Source organism: Monodon monoceros, unplaced genomic scaffold (assembly GCF_005190385.1).
Source record: "Monodon monoceros isolate NGI ecotype Baffin Bay Population unplaced genomic scaffold, NGI_Narwhal_1 Super_Scaffold_9, whole genome shotgun sequence".
Taxonomy (NCBI): Eukaryota; Metazoa; Chordata; class Mammalia; order Artiodactyla; family Monodontidae; genus Monodon; species Monodon monoceros.
The window spans coordinates 15,423,936-15,432,084 of NW_021703786.1; the positions used below are offsets into that span (position 1 = coordinate 15,423,936).

The 8,149-nt window shown below is 37.3% G+C and overlaps 1 protein-coding gene across 3 annotated transcripts in view; it reads right to left on the minus strand.

Moving 5' to 3' along the window:
* NPEPPS (aminopeptidase puromycin sensitive) overlaps window positions 1-8,149 on the minus strand; it is a 97,250-nt gene that overhangs the window by 47,664 nt on the left and 41,437 nt on the right. The window contains exon 1 of one of the 3 annotated variants that reach the window (XM_029211839.1): window positions 6,202-6,337. The exons of the other annotated variants lie outside the window; for them this stretch is intronic. The gene's annotated coding sequence lies outside the window, so the exon portion shown is untranslated. Of the gene's footprint in view, window positions 1-6,201; window positions 6,338-8,149 lie in introns of those variants that run through there. 3 annotated transcript variants of the gene reach the window in all.

Sequence of the window (8,149 nt, forward strand, 5' to 3'; positions counted from 1 at the left end):
ACACAAGGTGGAACAAAAACCTAATGGAGCAAACTGTGAATGATAACGACAATCATAAGTTGTATAATGAACCCTTGATCAATTTTAAGCTCTAACAATGTCTCACGGTGATGTTAATTGTATCGGCTAACAAAAGACGTATTAATATGTCCCCGGTCAATAAACTGTTAACTGGTCTGTTTCCACTTTTGCTGCCTTATAATCTTGTCTTCACACAGCAGCTAGAGTAATCAGTGAGATCTAAGCCTCTAACAGAGTCCCAAATATTCAGAATGAAAAGCTAAGTCTGCTTAAGATGGGCAATTATTTCTTGGAGAGGACCAAAAAAAGCACTCACCATAAAATAAAAAAACTGATAGATCAAATTTCGTTAATATCATACTGTACGGCACAGGGAACTATATTCAATATCCTGTGATAAACCATAATGGAAAAGAACATATATATGTAAAAAAAATTTTTTAACTTGTAATTATCAAAAGACACTATTAAGAAAATGCACAGGCAAACCACAGACCAGGAGAAAATATTTTACTTTGTATATATGACAAAACACTTGTATCCAGAATACACATAAAAACTTCTACAACTCAATATAAAGACAGACAACCCCAGGGCTTCCCTGGTGGCGCAGTGGTTGAGAGTCCGCCTGCCGATGCAGGGGACACGGGTTCGTGCCCCGGTCCGGGAAGATCCCACATGCCGCGGAGCGGCTGGGCCCATGAGCCATGGCCTTTGAGCCTGCACGTCTGGAGCCTGTGCTCCGCAACGGGAGAGGCCAAACACGGGCAGAATCTTTGACATTGGTCTTACCAATACAATGTCTTTCTAGATATGCTTCCTCTGGCAAGGGAAACAAAAGCAAAAATAAACAAATGGGATTACATCAAACTAAAAGGCTTCTGCACAGCAAAGGAAACCATCAATAAAACAAAAAGACAACCTACCAAATGGGAGAAGATATTTGCAAATGATGTATTTGAAAAGGGGTTAATCTCCAAAATATATAAACAACACATACAACCACCAACAAAAAAAATCCTGATTTTAAAATGGACAGAGGAGCTAAATAGACATTTTTTCCAAAGAAGACATATAAATGGCCAACAGGCACATGAAAAGATGTTCAACATCACTAATTTTTAGGGAAATGCAAATCAAAACCACAATGAGATATCCCCTCATGCCTGTTAAGACTGGCTATTATCAAAAAGACAAGAAATAACAAGTGTTGGCAAGGATCTGGGGAAAAGGGAACTCTCATAAACTGTTGGTGGGAACGTAAACTGGTGTAGCCACCACTATGGAAGACAGTATGGAGATTCCTCAAAAATTTAAGAATACAATTACCGGGACTTCCCTGGTGGCGCAGTGGTTTAAGAATCCGTCTGCCAATGCAGGGGACACGGGTTTGAGCCCTGGTCTGGGAAGATCTCACATGCCGCAGAGCAACTGAGCCTGTGTGCCACAACTACTGAGCCCGAGTGCCACAACTACAGAGCTCTGCAACAAGAGAAGCCACTGCAATGAGAAGCCCACGCACCACAACACAGAGTAGCCCCCGCTCACCACAACTAGAGAAAGCCCGTGTGCAGCAATGAAGACCCAACACAGCCATAAATGAATGAATGAAAGAATGAATGAATGAATGGATAGAATTACCATATGATCCAGCTATCCCACTTCTGGGTATTTATCCAAAGAATAAGAAAACACTAATTCAAAAGATATATGCACCCCTATGTTCATCACAACCTCATTTACAATAGCCAAGATATGGAAACAACCTAAGCACCCATCAACAGATAAATGGATAAAGATGTGGGATATATACACAATGGAATATTACTCAGCCATAAAAAGATGAAATCTTGCCATCTGCCACAACACGGATGAACCTTGAGGTTATCATGCTAAGTAAAATAAGTCAGATAGAGAAAGACAAATACCATATGATATTACTGATATGTGGAATATAAAACAAAACTAATTTTAAAAAAGCAAAATAAATGAACAAACTAAATCAAACAAAAACAAACATGCAGATACAGAGAACACAGTAGTGGTTACTGGGGGTGGAGGGTGCCCAGGAGAGGGCAAAATGGGTAAAGGAGATCAACTGTATAGTGATGAACAGAAATGAAATTTTTGGTGGTGAGCACACTGTATGGTATACAGAAGTAGAAATATAATGTTGTACACATGAAACATAACAAAATGTCATTGAAGATACGGAGCAATGACTAGAACTCATATTTTGCTGCTGGTGCCTCACTGTTGTTCCTCAAAGACTGTAAGCATTCTCCAACCTCAGAGTTTCTGCAACTTCATGGAAAATTCTTTATCCAGTTACCTACACATTTTATGTCATTCAGGTCTCTGCTCAAATCACTTCTTTAGAAATCTGTTCTATCATCTTAAACAACAATCTTCACTCTATATCCTCTTATGTGATTTCTGAGTACTTATCACTACTTTACACCACATATTTGTTACTGTCTTTCTTTCCAGATTGAATATATGTATCTGGAATGTTGATTCTTGGTTTTGTCCACAATTCTACCTCCAATGCTAGAATGGTTTCTGGAACATAGTAGGTTTAGTAAATATTAGCAGCACAAATAGATCACTTTAAAAAGCAACAGACTAAGTGATTATATCATAGAGATCATCAATACCATCCACACAAAATACATTAATAAAAAAACCCTGGGACTTCCCTGGTGGTGCAGGGAATAAGTTGGCGCAGGTGGATAAGACTCCACGCTCCCAATGCTGGGGGCCTGGGTTTGATCCCTGGTCAGGGAACTAGATCCCAACATGCATGCCACTAGTAAGGAGCCTGCCTGCCACAACTAAGAGCCAGTGCAACCAAATAAATAAATAAATATTAAAAAAAAAAACCTTTACTAATGTTATATGAATGGGGATTTATAGCTAGAGAGAAATTTTCCAATTAAAACATAATACAGTGATTCAAAAAGGGATCTATCTCAAATACCTTAGAAGATAATATTTGCTCTGGAACAATTAGATTGTTCAAAGTGTGGAAAGCCATTAATACTAAAATACATATGAAAAGTCTGAATAAATATACTTCATTGAAGTAGAGAAGAAAAGGTAATATTTCTAAATTAATGTTCATATTAATTTAATACTAATGTATCAATAACAGTTTATATTAACATATTTATAATTTAAAATGTATACATGTAAACTGAGCATTATAAGTAGACACTTTCCTACATCATGTATAAACAATAAAATTAAACTTAACCAAACTTAACCTTGATTAAAAAGCTTTTTAAAAAATATTTTAAATGGGAGAGTAGGAATCTTATAATCAGGCATATATGGTTATTCAACTCTCTGAGCCTTCATTGTCATACTTGTAAAATTAAAATCATTACCTACTCCTTAGTTATTTGAAGATTATATAATATACTCTATGCAAAGTGCTTAGCATAGTGTCTGGTTATGACAAATTACTTATCATGGAGTGCTACATTTCACAAAAAAATTAAATGTAATTGGCATTTTCAAATCTATGGATATAAACATACCTACTTGGGAATAAGCATGCATGTGTTAAGTATGTATTTTAGTAATCAAATAAACAGAAGCAAAATTTGAATATAACCATAGCATGTATAAAACTGTAACAAGAAAAATCTTATACTCAAAACTACTAACAATATTCACTTTGACTATAAAAGTTTACTCATGACAATATATACCTACAAAGTTCATAACAAGATAGACCTATAAATTGGATTTTAAATGTCACTTTTTAAAAACCAATTAGGATATAATTTTGACTTAAGTAAAAAAAATTTCAGAACACAGTATGCTATCATTTATGAGCACACACACATTACATATGTATATATAGAAATATAGACACACACACATCCATATATCTATAGATATCCGTAGATATACAGACACACACACATGAATGTATATACACATATATGTCTGTAAATGCATAGAACAATCTGAGGAAGGATACATACAAACCTGACAACTTTGTCTCCACGCAGGAGAGCTGGAAGGCTGGAGAGGCCTTACTTAGCAGGCTTACTTAGTACTACATATCTTTTGAACTTGGCATCATGTGTACATATTAACTATGAAAAAAATTTTAATTGTTTAAAAAAATCTTTTTAAAGATATTCCTTTTGCGATCCTGGTCAAATTTTTATAGGGAGCCCATTTATCAAAAAAATCTAATGAATATGTGTTCTCATTCTGGGTTTTCCAAGTGTGGCTTATTGACAAGGAGGCACTCTTGCCTAGGTCTTTAGGACTTTGGCCAACCATAATTCAAAAACCATACTCATCTTTAGAAAACACAAAAGTGAAGTGGCTCATCTTCTTTGTACAATCAGCCAGTGCAAAACTCTCTAACTATAACCAAAAGAAGGCAGACACTCTTAATCACTGTACCACTTAGTCTCTGACAAAATTTGAGAACCTCTCTCACGTGAGTTCTTCTAGAACAAAGAGTTTGTTCAATATTTGTGCAGGTATCCTATCTGGTCCAATACCTTTCCTTTAAATTACCCTGCTTACTTCCACAAAGAATACCAGGATCCTCAGGCCCCTTTGTGAATCTGCTTTACTTCATTGTAATTTCCCCCCTCTCAGCTGGCCTTTCCCACTTTGTCACTTAATATGTTAATTCTCGTTCTCTCTTCTGCCATAATAGGCCTCAAGAGGGATACAATGCCTTTTATTTAGTAAACACCTACACCGCTATAAGGGAACCTACTGTTGCCCTTAAAGCCAATTTGTGTTATCAATGAATAACACAATGAGTAATTATGAGGTAACTCCTGCTCTCCTTATTAAAAAAAATCTAGGTCAGGGACTTCCCTGGTGGTGCAGTGGTTAAGAATCTGCCTGCCAATGCAGGGGACACGGGTTCGAGCCCTGGTCTGGTAAGATCCCAAATGCCACGGAGCAACTAAGCCTGTGTGCCACAACTACTGAGCCTGTGCTCTAGAGCCCACGTGCTGCCCGCGCACCTAGAGCCCGTGCTCTGCAACAAGAGAAGCTACCACAATGAGAAGCCCACACACCGGAACGAAGTGTAGCCCCTACTCGACGCAACTAGAGAAAGCCCGAGTGTAGCAACGAAGACCCAACACAGCCAAAAATAAATAAAAACAAAAACAAGGCAACTTGTAAAAAAAACAAAAGAGGCACCGTTAAGAAAGTGAAGATGCAGAAGATATTTGTAACACACAAGGGGCAGAGAACTTATATCCAGAACATAAAAAGAATGCCTTTAAATTCTAAGAAAAAGACACAGAACCCAGTAGAAAAATGGACAAAAAACTTTTAACAGATACATCACAATAGAGGAAATAAATATGTCCAATATACATATAAAAGGTAACCAACCTCATTAAAATCAGGAAATAAAAATTAAAACCTCCATCAGATACCCACCAAGTTAGCTAACAGCAAGAAGTCTGAAAATATCAAGTGTTAATGAGGACAAGAAAAGATGGTATCCACTCCTGGAAGTAATGTAACTGCTATAACCTAAAGATATGTATACCCTATAACCTAGCAAGACCACTCCTAGGCATATATTTTATGGAAAAGTGTGCTTATGTGCACCAGCCTGAACATTAAGTACATAGCAGCACTGTGCACAGTAGTCCCAAACTGAAACAATCCAGATGTTCATCAATGTCCACCAGTGGGAGAATGGATAAATACATTCAGTATATTCCTATAATGGAATACAGGGCACTGCAGCTACACAAAATGACATGGATAAATCTTTAAAACTTAATACTGAGTGAAAGCAACCACACAGTATTTACTGTGATTCCATTTATATAAAATACAAAAAAAAAAGGGTAAATTAAGTTATATTGCTCAGGGATGCACACTTACATCGTCACACTATAAAGCAAATTAAGAAAATTACTGAGGACTTCCCTGGTGGCGCAGCAGATAAGACTCTGCACTCCCAATGCAGGGGGCGCAGGTTTGATCCCTGGTCAGGGAACTAGATCCCACATGCATGCCGCAACTAAGAGTTCGCATGCCACAACTAAGGAGCCCTGTGCCACAACTAAGGAGCCCCCTGCCGCAACTAAGGGGCCCACGTGCTGCAAGTAAGACCTGGAACAACCAAATAAATAAATAAATATTTTTAAAAAGAAAAAAGAAAATTCCTACCTCAAAAGTCAAAGTAAGGTAGTCTCTTTGGGGAAGGAGAGGATGTGATCAGAAGGGGGCATATGAGGGCTTCCCTGGTGGCGCAGTGGTTGAGAGTCCGCCTGCCGATGCAGGGGACACGGGTTCGTGCCCCGGTCCAGGAGGATCCCGCGTGCCGCGGAGCGGCTGGGCCCATGAGCCATGGCCGCGGAGCCTGCGCGTCCGGAGCCTGTGCTCCGCAGCGGGAGAGGCCACGGCGGAGGGAGGCCCGCGTACCGCAAAAAAAAAAAAAAAAAAAAAAAAAAAAAAAAGAAGGGGGCATGTGAGAGGTTCTTAGGGTTATAGTACTAAGCTGTAAAATTGTTACATGCATTTTTCTGAGGTAATGATAATTTTCACAATAAAAAGTTTATAATTTTTAAGGAGGGGGGTCATACTAAAAACAGATGGATACCATCTACCTTAACGCCAAAACATTTCTTATAGTGTTTTAAACACAACTAAACCAATTCAGTAAAACAGATTTAAAAGAGGAATATAATTTACTCCATAGATGCTGAAAACAGAATAAAAGTTCAGTAGCCACTCTTGATAGAAACTCTTAATAAAATTGGTATAGATAAAAGTTCAATGCTTGCAAGTGATAAGACTATATGTCAGGAAAATCTAAAAGAGTCAACTGAGAAACTATTAGAAATAAAAAGAAAATTTAGTAAGGTAGCATGATACAAAATTAATATAGAGGGATCAAGAACCTCGTATATCTCATAACTAGGAGATATAATGGAAGATAAGACCCCATTCATAATAGCAACAAAAAGTATAAAACACCTAGGAATATATTTAATAAGAAATATGTAAAATCTTTACGAAGAAAATTTTAACACTACTTAAAGACACAGAAGACAAACAATGCAAAGGTAAATAATATTCTTAGTTGGGGATATATCTTAAATATTGTTAATTCTCTTAAGTTACATATCATATGATCCCAATAAAAATACCAACAGGATTTTTTTCATTTTATAATTATGCAATCTGACTCCAATGTCCATATGCAAAAATAAATAAGAGGAACTAAATGAATTCAGAAAAATAAAGTGTAACGAGAGGGCTTGCTCTACCAGACATCAGAACATATTACAAAGTTACAGTAACTATAATAAGTATGGAACTAAACACGAATACAGAGCATATTCAAAGAGTAAGAAGAAGAATCAAATACATATATAATTTAGTATATGATAAAGGTGGCAACTGGATGTGGGGAAAAAGATGGATTATTCCATAAATGGTGTTGAAGCAAAAATCTAAGTTGTATTCATACCTTATACCTATTAGGAAAATTCCAGATGGAACAAAGATTTAAATAACAGGAACTACTAAAATAGTGATTTAAAAAAATAATCTCTGGCTGGCAAAAGCCTTTCTAAATATGTCTTAAGCACATGAAAAGATGCTCAACACCACTAATTATTAGAGAAATGCAAATCAAAACAACAATGAGATTATCACCTCACACCTATGTCAGAATGGCTATCACCAAAAGGTCTACAAATAATATATGTTGGCAAGGATGTGGAGAAAAGGGAGCTCTTGTACACTGCTGGTGGGAATGTAAATTGGTGCAGCCACTATGGGGAACAGTACGGAGGTTCCTCAAAAAACTAAAAATGGAACTACCATATGATCCAGCAATTCCACTCCTGGGTATGAATACAGAAAAAACAATAACACTCATTCAAAAAGATACATGCACCCCAATGTTCACAGTAGCACTATTTACAACAGCCAAGACACGGAAGCAGCCCAAGTGCCCAACAACAGACAAACAAATAAAGATGTGCTACAGGGACTTCCCTGGCGATCCACTGGTTAAGACTCCATGCTTCCACTGCAGGGGACATGGGTTTGATACACACACACACACACACACACACACACACACACACACACACACACACACACA